This window comes from Macaca nemestrina, chromosome 11 (genome assembly GCF_043159975.1).
Source record: "Macaca nemestrina isolate mMacNem1 chromosome 11, mMacNem.hap1, whole genome shotgun sequence".
NCBI classification, from domain to species: domain Eukaryota; kingdom Metazoa; phylum Chordata; class Mammalia; order Primates; family Cercopithecidae; genus Macaca; species Macaca nemestrina.
This window is the reverse complement of record NC_092135.1, coordinates 62,462,286-62,475,596: the sequence shown is the minus strand read 5'-3', so window position 1 is coordinate 62,475,596 and position 13,311 is coordinate 62,462,286. Positions and strand designations below refer to the sequence as shown.

Here is a 13,311-nt window from a genome sequence, read left to right as displayed (position 1 = left end):
TTGAAACATGGCAAATCTAACAGTTAAAGTGGCTATATTTTTTAAAAAGGAAGTGTCTCTTTACTATTTTTAATTTTTAGATTTTCAGCTTATTTTCTTATCCAGTCAACCATTTATTTACTGAGAATATTTTATTTGGCATTGGAACAGCTATATGATAATTTTGCCAACATGTGTTCTTTATCTTTCTTGAGGCCTTTTGCTAATTGTAAGCAAATTTAATTAAAAATATTTTGCTTTGGGCTTTAACTTTTATTTTGAATTGGACTTAGCAGTGCATTAATAATGACAATATAGGTTTGTGGACTCACCGAGGATGCGAAAAGGCATATTAACATTTATCAAGTCTATGTTCTCATGTTTGAGTTCTTCTTTATCCAGTTAATACTGCAGTTTACATTGACTAAGAAACTTCTATCATATGGTTTGTTTTTGAAGACATGTTGGTATGATGGAAAGTGTACTATTCGGACTCTCCATTTACTAGCCCTGTGACTTTGGGCAAATCCAGTAAACTCTTGAAGTCCTTACTTCCTCATCTGTATAACAAACTGAGGAGTTTTCAGTAGATAATATCTTCAGTCTTATTTGTGTCTATAATTCTGTGAACCAAATATTTTATATTTTCATGGTTATAGTAAAGTATGTAAATTATTTTTATTATTTTAGAGAGATTATAAAACATTAGGAAAGAATGCTATAATGTTCAAGGAGTTTGAGCAATTAGTCTAGGAGAAATTGATTATGGCAAAACTTGGATAGAAAAATAACTTTGAGCACTACCTGATAAGTAGGAAAACAAGATTATTCTGGAAAGCTGTGGTTATTATTGGTATTACAGCTGAGCTGCCAATGGTCACATCATTGTGATTTATCATGGTATTTTAATAATAAGCTTCTTGTCAAGTTTCTATTATAATATTTATAAAAGTCAAAATTCCCTAGACTCAAATCTATGCTATTTTTTTCAATGAGTGCACATATTTAGGTGTTTATATAATTCAGCACACCATTATTTGCTTCTCCTGATATTTTAACTCCCAAAAGACCTATTTTTGTCTATTTGATTGTTCTGAAAATCTTAATATCTTTTATTTTAGGAGTCGGGTATTTTCTGATTTAAAAATCATCCATCTGCTCTGGTCACACCATGATTAATTTTTTCTTCCAATATAAGAAGTTATTTCATACTTGTAATTAACTTATTTTCCATATATGCCATAATTTTAAATGATCTTATAAATCAGCACAAGCATTTCTCAGAGAATTTGGGGAGCAACTTCTCATTTTCCCATGAAGGCAGGTGCTTTTTCTACAGGTTTGGGGTAAAGTTTGCTCATCCTGAATGAGTGGCCCTTGACAAATAATTTATCAAATGGAATCCTAATCATTTAAAAGGCTGAGAGCATTTCTGAAAATGCTCCATAGCAATAGGGAGTAATTTTCGTATCATCTAGTGTGTCTGATCCAACTGGCTGTAAGAGTCTCTGGTAGTGATTAGGAACTTGAATTTTAAACGTGGCCCTTCATGTGGTATAGATCTATTTTATAGCAGAGAAAGTATGCCTTGATCTTTGAGAAAAAAAGGTATTTTGGTAGATTCTCTATCAAGTAAATTGGAAAGAAAATTTTCACTTCCAAATTCTATTAGGATCTGATTTCTCTGATTTAAGTGAATTAAGGTTCTGGTGAAGAAGGCTTCCTCATGTGCCTCAGAAACAATCACATCCTCAGCAAACCTTGTGAATGAGTATGTTACCGCATCGCATTTTTCTCAGATCAGCACTAGGTTGTAGCTTTTTATTTTTTCAAATGAGAAGACTGAGTCTCTTGGGTGTTGAGTGTCTTATGCAAGGTCACCCAGAAGGTCAGTGGCAGAGCTAGAAATAGAATCTAGATCTTGTGACTTCCAGTATGCTTCTCCTAGATACGTGTTACCTCCTGAAATTAATATGGTAATGAAATTGCCTTATGGTGGGTATAATTGCCATTCAAGTCTGGAATTAGCTTAGGCAAATCCTTTCATCTTCCTCTGCACCTCCACCAACTCCCTTATGCTCTAGCATAGAAAACATTTTATTCAGAAAGCAATTGTAAGCAGCCAAGTGTGTATGTGTGTGAGTGTGTGATAGAAAGTTTATACCTGGAACTCCAGATTGGCACATTACATAAAGAAAACATTTTAAGGTCCCAGAGAGTTAACATAAGGCTCAAGTATTGTAAAGTACAAACTAAGTATAATATAAAATTCACATTCTTTTATAGAAACATTACCAGATCAGAAAACCTTATGTCCATATCCTGATTCGCTGGGTTAGGCATATTTCATGTCTCTATCAGGTTAATAGTTTTTGTTTGTTTGATTTTTTTTTGTTTTTTGAGATTGAGTCTCGCTCTGTCACCCAGGCTGGAGTGCAGTGGCGCCATCTTGGCTCACTGCACCCTCTATCTCCTGGATTCAAGCGATTCTCCTGCCTCAGCCTCCTGAGTAGCTGGGACTACAAGCGTGTGCCACCACACCTAGCTAAATTTTTGTATTTTTAGTAGAGAAGGGGCTTCGCCATGTTGGCCAGGATGGTCTCCATCTCCTGACCTTGTGATCTGCCTACCTCGGCCTCCCAAAGTGCTGGGATTGCAAGTGTGAGCCACTGCGCCCAGCCAACATTGTTTTTAAGTTATGTTTGCAAGCATTTTTGCATTCTTCATCCATGCTACAATTACAGGAGATGTTCATAAGCACACAAGATCCTGAAGTATCTTCTGAAATCTCAGAGGAAAAAAAGGGATACTTTTAATGATATATATTTTTTAAGATTCAAATCCTTTTGAAAATTGTAAATTCATGAGTGTAATATGGAACAATGCCATTTATGAGAAGATCTAATTCCCCATTCATATAAGACAATAGTTCATGTTATAGTCATTTCTTTCCTCATACAATTAGAGTCATTGCTATGATTTTCTAAAAGTGATTTAGTGGAGGAAAGAACACATATCATCACATCACTATTTTTCCCAGAATCTTTTAAACATGTACAAAATCAGTCCAAACTTCCTTAGCATTTGCCATGCTCCAGGGCCTGCCTGGCCCTCAGCCTACCCAGCTTCCCTTGAAGCCTTCACTGCAGCATGTTGTTTGCCTCCTTGTGCTTCAAACAGCTTTTTTTTTTTTTTTAGTGTGGATTTATTTATTTATTTATTTATTATTATTATACTTTAAGTTCTAGGGTACATGTGCATAACATGCAGGTTTGTTACATATGTATACTTGTGCCATGTTGGTGTGCCGCACCCATCAACTCGTCAGCACCCATCAACTCGTCATTTACATCAGGTATAACTCCCAATGCCATCCCTCCCCCTTCCCCTCTTCCCATGATAGGCCCCGGTGTGTGATGTTCACTTGGACTCGGGAAGAGGAACATCAAACAGCTTTTAACATCTGTATCTCTGCACTTCTGCTGCCAGGATTGTGCTCTGCAGCCTATAGACAACTCCAGGCTAGGTTGCTTTCCCAAATGCTGTGTATTGTCTAAGTGTCAGCTCAGGCTGTGGTCTCATCCTAAAGAAGACTCTTTTGCTTCACATTTACTTTCATGGTGCCTTGATTTAGTATCAGTGGACACACCTTTGTCACTCATTAGTCAATTCCACCACTACAGCCCTGTAACATCAATTTTATTATTACTTCATATGGCTCTCCATAGGTGTGTACAATATGACTTTCAATTGCTCTATCTTGTTTATTTTTGTATATCTTGGACCACCATTTGGTTTCTAAAAGTTGTCTTTTGATTTTTGGTCTTACAACTAGATCTTAGTATTTTAAGGGAAGAAATTTTTAAATAAAATGTTTTGTCAGTTATGGGCAGAATGTAATTTCATGTAACCAAAAAACACAAAGGACTGTGGATTAAGGAGGAAAAGAGATTTATTTTTCTTTCACTTTACAAGGATCAGTCCAAAGCTAATGTTGCAGCCCCACAATGTCCTCAGGCAACTGACCTCCTTCTTGCTATTATTTCTTCTCTAGTGTGGGTCCTTTTTCCTTTTATGGAAAGATAAATGTAAGTTTCCAGTCGTCCTGTTTACAGTCTTTGCACAGAGAATGTGAAGGACCAAGAACAGGCTCATGAGTTTTATACCAGTTAACATGCCATTGTGGAGTAACCAGGAGTTTCTGCTTACGTCTTATTGGCCAACTCTGGATACAAGGAAAGTCAGGAAATGCGGGCCTGGAGTGTAGCACACTGCCCTCCTCACCAGAATCGGGATTCATCAGGAAGGAAGAGAGGAAGCGTGGATATTGGTGGGTAACTCGCCAGCTCCTCTACAAGTGCCTTGGATATACTAGACATTTAGTAAATATTTGTCTGGTATTTTTATTATTCTGGTGCCAGATATGAAATGTGGCTATGCTTTTTAAGCAAATAATATTCTATTACTTGGATAGGGATTGTAGGTATGGTAATAAGTGGGGAGGGAGCAGATTTCCTGAGCAGAAGAAGTTGTGGAAGGCCATGGATAGTGGTCTAAGTTTAGATGGTGGACTTGCTTGGAAGGTGGTAGTGGGCATTGTTACTGCTTTTTATCCAGAGTTCTCGTTCTTGCTAAACCTTGATATTTCTCCTGCCCTTTTTACTTTTGTACAGAGTAACTTAGTTGTACACTCAACCAGGAAGGGGGTCACACAGATGAATGGTATTCGCATTTTCATAAAATGTTTCTTTTCCTGAGCAGTGAGTTTTTAGGAAGTGTGATGTAGCAGATTATTTGTATGCTTTAGAGACGGGAAGCCCAGAGTTTGAGCTCAGCTTTATCACTCACCAGTGCCCTGGCTTTTGGAGCATTCTTTCCAAACTCTCTGAGAATCAGTTTCTCTGTCTTGGGGATGAGGATGCTTCCTCGCAGTACAGTTTTGAGGATTCAACAGGATAAATATTTAGAAGCATTTCACACACAGTAGAAGTCTAACGAACATGAATTGCCCTTTTTCCCCACCTGTGAAATGGCATGTTTTACTAGTTTCATAAAGAGTTTAAATTTCCCTATGACTGAGAATTTAAATTTTATGTGCCCTATTCTCCTAAAGTGGTTATCCAAAGATTTCATAGTAGAAAATGAGTCAAACAAAAAATGTTTTTTCTTCATAGATTGCAGGCAGGGAGAGAAAGACAATATATCTTTCAAATGCTTGCTCCCACAGTTTTCCTTTCTGTAACTTTAGAAGGACTCTAATTTGAATTAAAAAAAATGAATCCAACTATATATGCTGATGCATACTTTGTTAAAATCTTTGGGAACATAGATTTAAATATAAGATAGGTGGTTAATTACTCCTCCTTTCAATGTCCTAGGGAGTATTAGACAGGGACTTCTGGGTTGTATATTTGAAAGGGATAAAAGTAGGTCTAGTATTAAGACGTTGTTTCAGTAGGCAAGTGGTGTTACTGTTAATAGAATCTTAGCTGTATGATGGTGAGAACTTGTTACTTTGGGTCCTCATTGGACCTCAATGCGCAGCACATGGAAGGCACAAAGTTGGTATCTAATTACCAATTAGTTGGATAGAAAAATTTGTGTAAAGGCAAGATTGAGCTCTTTAGATACTGACCTACTCTTTCCTTCCTAATATTTGTCTCTCTGTTGCTTTTCCTTCATTTTGGCCAAGTTTCTCATCTTTTGGGATGAAAAGCTATCATACTCAGGCCTTTTCATTACCTTTATCTAGCTCCAACTTGCTGCAGTGGGCAATTTGGTGTACCCTTCACACAGAGTATTGCCCTTCACACAGCACAATAAAAAATAGCAGCTACGACATGTTCAGCTTTTATTACACATTCACTTAAACCCTCATAAGAACCCTAAATGCTTGGTGGCCAGACCCATTTTTGGATGAGGAAAATTGGCTTGGAGAGTTAAGTGTCTTTGCCAAAGCACCTTGCTCATCAATGACAGAGGCGGGACTGAGGTCCAGGCCTCTGCTCCACCTAGCACAGGAGGCTGCCTCTCAGAATTGCCTGGGCACGTGCACTCCGTAGCCACTTATCACCGTGTAGCTGCAGTCATTTGTCCTTTCACCTGTAGTCTTTTCATGGGACGAATCTCACCTTTTCTGCCAATCTGCCATTTGCTCTCCTGGTTGTTTTTTCTTGCTGTGCACTCAGTTTTGCCTCAAAGACATAGTGATTCAACCATCAGTTCAGAGTTTCTTAGAATTCAACAGGACGGTAGGGTCTCTTGGGACTTATTCAGAAATGCCTTATTTTGCTTTCAAAAATTTATAATAATAATTGCTAACATTAGTTGAGTGCTATCAGTTTGCCAGCATTTTGCCCATTTTACAGTATGAGGAATCTAAAACTCATGACTAATGCTAAGTTTGGGGTCTAAGATGTGATCACAGCAGATTCCAGGGTCCCCTGTCCACTGTGAGCACCTGGGCTGAACCTCCCTGAGTACAGGTGCCGGGCAGCATGATTTTGCGCACTGTAATGCGTAGTCCACATTTGGCAGTGAAGGCTGATTAAAAATAGCTGGGCTAATGAACGGTCTCAGACTATTGCTTGGGGCGGTCTGTAGGGCTGGCTTCCCTGGCTGTGCCCCAGAACTCTAAGCCAAATATTGAAAATAATAATCTCTTTTTGGCAGAAAAAAAAGAAGCAAGACTTTTGGTAATTTCAGATTCTAAACCCCTAGAAAGGATAAAGATTTTCTACCCCTGTAGGATATTAAAAATGCTTGCTATTATGAGAATTCTCAAAGAGGAATTCAAAATTTGTTTTGGCAAGAACGGCATTGTCAGAAAGCCTCCTAATCAGACATGCATATTTGAACGTATACATTCAGGCTTTGTTTGGGAAAATACCAGGAATTATTATTTTGCAGTTTCAAAACTGAAATTTGCTTGGGTAGTTTTATCAATATTTGAAGAAAAAATTTGATATTAGTGTTTGAAATACTGGCAAGAAGTTCAAGTTTGAGTTCCAAGAAAGGTTCCTAGTGGGGTGACACATACGTATATATGTATACTTATGCCCCCACAATTCTTCTTATTAATGTTTAATATGTAGAAATCGTTTATCTTAAAAATTCAAATATTTAATAATTCTAAAAAAATAGATATTAACTTTGTCACAAGCTTGTGATTATATCAAACAGAAACTCCATAGGTTTAACAAGGTTGCAGTTTTCGAAACATGGTCTTGTCTCTGTTTGCACAACCTGAGAAATAAAGACTCCCTCTGCTGGCTATTTCAGTATTTGCAATTATTCTAGCGAGAAGCTGTGAAAAGTGAAAAAACAAAACAAAGGAAAACAGCCTTTTTTGACACTCAAAAAGCAAGGTGCTTTGGGATATATGTATGTATACATCTATTTATGCTCTAGTGTTTATTTTTCTAATACTTTTATCCAAGATGTCATGTAGAAGCAGCAGCTTAAAGCAGCCTAAATACTGGGCGAACAGAATGGAAAGAATACAGCATCAGGTGGGAGCCAGAAATGGGGATCTGTGGCTGGCTCGGCCAGTGACAATTTGGAGGTCTCTGAGCAGGTCGTGACTCCAGCTTCAGCTTTGTCATTTGTGAAATGGGAGGATTTAGTAGATGTTCTCCAGGAACCCTTCTAACCTTTAGTATTTTATGATTCTAACAGTATAGATTCCATTTCTTTTACAAGACTATACATGCTCTATACATGTCTTTCACTGATATAAAATAAATATTCAGAAAAATGTAAGCTAGTACAACCACCATGGAAAACAGTACGGAGATTCCTTAAAAAACTAAAAGTAGAACTACCATTTGACCCAGCAATCCCACTTCTGGGTATCTACCCAGAGGAAAAGAAGTTGTTATACAAAAAGATACTTGCACATTCATGTTTATAGCAGCACAATCCGCAATGGCAAAATCGTGTAACCAACCCAAATGCCCATCAATCAACAGGTGGATAAACAAACTGGTACATTTATATGATGGAATACTACTCAGCCATAAAAAGGAATGAATTAATGGCATTTGCAGCAACCTGAATGAGATTGGAGACTATTATTCTAAGTGAAGTAACTTGGGAATAAAAAATCAAGCATTGTATGTTCTCACTAATATGTAGAAGCTAAGCTATGAAGATGCAAAGGCATAAGAATGATACAATGGACTTTGGGGACTTGGGGGGAAGAGAGGGAGCAGGTGAGGGATAAAAGACCACAAATGGTGCAGTATATGCTGCTCAGGTGATGGGTGCACCAAAATCTCACAAATCACCACTAAGGAACTTACTGATGTAACCAAATACCACCTGTACCCCAATAACTCATGGAAAAATAAAATAAAATAAGAAAAGTAAATAAATATTTAGAAAAATGAAGGAAAAGTAAAATTACAAAGTGGGTATAAATCTGTTGTTCTCAGTGTTGTTACTGCATGGGAATGTTAGGATCTAGAAAGTTTGTACATTATTATAAGTTTATGAATTAATACCCCCAAAATGTCCAGGAAGGTTGAGCATAGCATATTTTATTGATTGTGTGGCACTTTAAGTTGTAAGAAGCATCATTATTTTATATACTTCCAATAAAACTGTAACATGCCATTAAGGGTAAGTTACATCCAGGTTTCAGAGAAGTTAAATGTGAAAAAAATGTGCTTTTGAAAATCAATGAAATAAGGTAGTTCCTAAAAGGGCTTCAGTTGATGCCAGACAACTCAATAATTGCAATAAAGTCTGATGTGTCTTGGGCTCTAGTAAACAGTATCTTTCTTCTCCTCACATTTTCCCTTTCTTCTAAACACTTATTCCACCCCTCCCCTACTTGTTCTTCTTTCTCACTGTGGGAACCAATTTTTAACTTTTTCACTTAGACATGTCTTATGGCTGTCCAGGGAATAAACTATTGCTTAAAAACTGAAATGAGATACTGAAATAAGATTGTGTCCAACAGAAGCATGGCCAGTGGTGCTCTGCTTTAAATATGAATTAGCATTAGCATTTGCAGAAGTTTTCTCGTTTCCGAGATGAATTAGCGCTGGCATCTTAGCAGGAATTGCATGAGTATTAAAAACACTGAAACTTCAGAGAACACAGCTTTGATGAAATCATCGGAAACTTTAGTGTGGGATTTGTGATTTGAACCTCTCTTTATTATTCATATTGGATTTAGGTCTTAAAATAACATGTCCGTGTGTGTGTGTCTGTATGTGATAGCTTAGGATATTTTCTAACTTAGTTGTTAATGTTTGCCTTCTTTTGTAATGAAATTGGAGCAGTTTCTTTTGCCCTTTTTTCCTGCCACATAATAGAGCAAACTGAAAGGGCTTGAATTTCTCTCTTTGTCAAATGGAACCCCCACTTGAGTTGGAGTCCTTCTTTCTGCCTCGTAGGAAGAAAGGAGGGCCAAAGAAAGAGTACTCTTCATGGCTCTTGGCCTGAGACAAGGAGAGCAGAAAAGGTAAATAATAGAGTAGGAGGATAAATGTGAATGGAGGGGCTTTAAGGAGGTGTCCTGAGTCTCTTCTTGCTTGCAGGCTTTTTTTTCTCTTGGTTGGAAGCCTAGATGCCGCATGCTGTTGCAGTGTCACTGCCCCAGGCTATCTAGTGTGACAGTGCTAACTTCCCTTCTGTGCCAAGTGTAGGGCATTTCCAGTAGTGAGACCACACTGGGCCTCTTTAGCCTGTTGCTGGATGGAAAATTAACGCATCATTAAACCCCATCAGGCCGGACACGGTGGCTCACGCCTGTAATGCCAGCACTTTGGGAGGCCTAGGCGGGTGGATGACAAGGTCAGGAGATCGGGACCACCCTGGCTGACATGGTGAAACCCTGTCTCTACTAAAAATACAAAAAAATTAGCCGGGCATGGTGGCGGGTTCCTGTAGTCCCAGCTACTTGGGAGGCTGAGGCAGGAGAATGGCGTGAACCTGGAAGGCGGCGGAGCTTGCAGTGAGCAGAGATCGCGCCACTGCACTCCAGCCTGGGTGACAGAGCGAGACTCTGTCTGAGAAAAAAACAAAAAACAAAACAAAACAAAACAAAAAAACCCGAAAAACCTCTTCTATGCATTTTGAATTCATATGCAGGACTCCTGGAAGCTCTCTGTGGATCCCCAGGAACACAGATTCTGTAATTCTGAATCTCTTTATCCAGGCATGACCCTAAAATTTACTGCAGAAATGTAATATCATGCAAATCTATAGCAGGACTGAGTTTTTACAGAGGTGGTGTGGAGATGATCCATCTTGCGACCTTAATGATAAGAGCCGTACCTCAAAGACTGTGAAAGGACAGAAAGAGCCTTGGTCAGGAGTGACTTGATGGAACTGCCTCACCAAACCCTGAGCTGCCTGCCCTGGCTTTGAATGTGAGAAGGAGATCAACCTTAATTTGGCTAGCCCATTGTAGGTAGGAGTGACTTTCTGTAATTGTAGCTGAATCCTTTCCTAAGTGATTAAGTCACCATGTGGTTATTTATCCTGATTCTCTTACCACTTTGTAATCATATTTTTATAAAACTGTCATTTTTATTATTAAATAACATTTAATTTTTAAGAATTATTTCTACATAGCCAACTTTTTAAAAAGCTACCCATCACTTGTGTATCTTTAAAAGTATTTCCTATTGTGGTGGCCCCTGGCTAGTTTGCACTGATGGAAACCAGTGTCCCACAGTACCGGGTGAAGGCACCCCCTCCTCAGGCTGCCGGGCACCCATACTTCCTCCCTGTCCTCATAACTTAGCCCTTCTGATCTCCATTTAGTGTGGTCTGGTTACTGTTTCCTGAGCATTTTTTCTCCTTTCTTCCTCAGTGTGTTTGCTCATGTTTGTCCCACACAGGTGTTTTCTTACCTTCTTTCCTTATTCTTTCAGAATCCCAGACATAACGTGGCTCTCAGCAGTCACCTAAGCCACCTTTGTTCAGTCCATAAGTTTCATGAAAATTTGCCTAAATTTTCTCTTTGGTTCACGTGTGTCTTTTCTCCCATAGAGGTTTTCAAACTCCGTGAGGTTTCAACACTACCGTTTTGGAATTCACTAATATTGTCTCACGCAGGGCTGTGCATGATGTTTTCATTCATTACTGAAGGAATTGTTTTGATTGTCGCTGTGTGTCCCACATTGTGCTCACTGCTGGGGATATAAAGAGGAGAAAACAGTGGTCCCTGATGTCATACATCATTCTCATGGTGAAGGGCAATGCGTAGTGATTATAGTTGCACACATGCATGCATGCAAAAAGGGCCTGGACCTAAGCTGGAGGTCTTTGGAAGCTTCCTCCCAGAAATAATGGTTTATCCTAAGATATGAGGGAGCAGAAAAAGTAGAGGGTAAGGAAACCATGTTCTAAGCACAAGCAGTAGCATGTGCAGGGGCCCTGTGTTGAGAAGGAGCATGACTTTTTCAAGAAGCAGAAAAAAATGTAGGATTGGAGTCAGAGGACAGGATTGTAGGGAATAAAGTTGAAAGGGGGTACAGGGATGTGGGATAAACTTGTTTGTGTCAATCAATTCTTATAATTCTGATATTGGTGACAGTATCTGTTTTAAGTAATGTCTTATAACTAGTTTAACACGTACTGTTCATGCTCAAGGAAAATGTGTTTCTGACTATCCCTCACAAGTGGAGAGGATCGGAGGCTTTTCTTGCAACATGATTTCTCAAAACTATATGCTTGTAAATATTTGACAGTTAGCAAAATAATACAGGATAGCAATAAGAAAGCAGTAGAGATTCTTGAGCTGTTAGGGTCTTTAGGAACAGTCTTTGTTTTTAAAATGCAAAATTTTAAAAACACAATTAAAGATTTGGAATAAGTAGTAATGACTACATTGCTTCCCATTCTTTTCATTTCAAGGGAACTACTGAGTTGCTTAATTCAAGATATCTAAAAATGTCTCTTGTTATCTTAGGACACTGTGTTTCTTATTTAGAAGAATGTAAAAATTCAGGGCTACTCTGACCCTGACATAAAAATATTTTGCATGACTCAAGTACATTGCTTATCTATTAAAAATAATAAAGAAAAAATATTGAAACATTGTAAGTTATTTTATAATTTTACTGTGGTTAGATGAGAAACTTTCAAAGAGCTGTAGAAATAAGCTTAGCTTTAGGACATAGTTCAGAGCAGATTCCTGTGAGCCTTGTTTCTTATTTTTATTTTATATTAACTATATGTTAACTATACATATATAATTAATAGATATAATACATAAATTAATGAATTTATATTTCTGTTTAAAAAATATATATGTCTCATCATGCTAAGGCCATATTTAAATGAGATATTTAAAATAAATTTAAAATTTAAAATAAATATCATGTTTAAATTATTTTAAATCAATGACTAATTAATTAATAGTAATTTAGTTGGGTTTAACTATTGAATTTGTATTTTCCTAAAATAGAAACTTTGACACAGAAGATAACCATAGATAACTATGCCCAAATATCTTTTTCTTTCACTTTTGCTCTTTCAGTTTTTTCTTTCTCTTGCTTCATTGTATGGATTCTTACTCATGGTTTTATACTTAATCCATGCTCATTCTTTTACCTGCCGAATGATGATTCCTCTTCTCTCTCTCTTTGAAGAAACAAAGGATAAGCGAGGCAAACCTATGGCATAATTAATGACTTCCCAGTCATGACAGATCCAAAGCCCTCTTTTGCTCTGTGACATTCTCAAATGACCAGTTGACAATGCCAAGTTCATTTCAAATATTCTAGAATGAATTCACATTGAAAAGGATCTGGCTATCCCATGCCATCCCATTCCTTGAAGTCAGCAAGGAGGAGGCAAAAGGCTGACTGCTTAGCCTTTGCTCACTTTTTTCCTTAGTTAGAGCTTTCCAAATATGTTCTTAGAATTTCAGGTGATGCAGAGAAATACTAAGTATGTTTTGGGGGCAAGGTAATACATACTGACTTGACTTTATTTTGTTTATTTATTTATTTTTAGTTTCATTTTAAATATTTTGTCTCTTTTAGTCTAGAGGCTTTAAAGGCCTCAAACTTTTTTTTCTGAAAAGTTACCATTTCTTCTTGTACTTTAACATTGTTGTGTCTAGTATTCTAAAAATGGGTTGTGTTAGTTTAATGTCTTTCTTCCACTTACTTTTTATGAAGAGCAGTCTAGGGGAGGAGTTGATGTGTAAAGTGTATAAACATGCCTTGATAGAATGTCAGCCAAAACAGAGATTTGCTTCACCCACATTCCAGCATGTCTTTGCAAGAGCTGCAGTGACTACGTATTAAATTTGCATTGCTAGGTACCATGTGCTCCTAGGGCAGTTTTTGAAGCTGTAAACTACTC

The 13,311-nt window shown here is 37.7% G+C and overlaps 1 protein-coding gene across 2 annotated transcripts in view; it reads left to right on the top strand.

Annotated features, from left to right (window-relative positions):
• Positions 1-13,311, top strand: part of LOC105483372 (growth factor receptor bound protein 14) — a 128,371-nt gene that overhangs the window by 54,596 nt on the left and 60,464 nt on the right. The gene's annotated exons all lie outside the window — the stretch shown is intronic.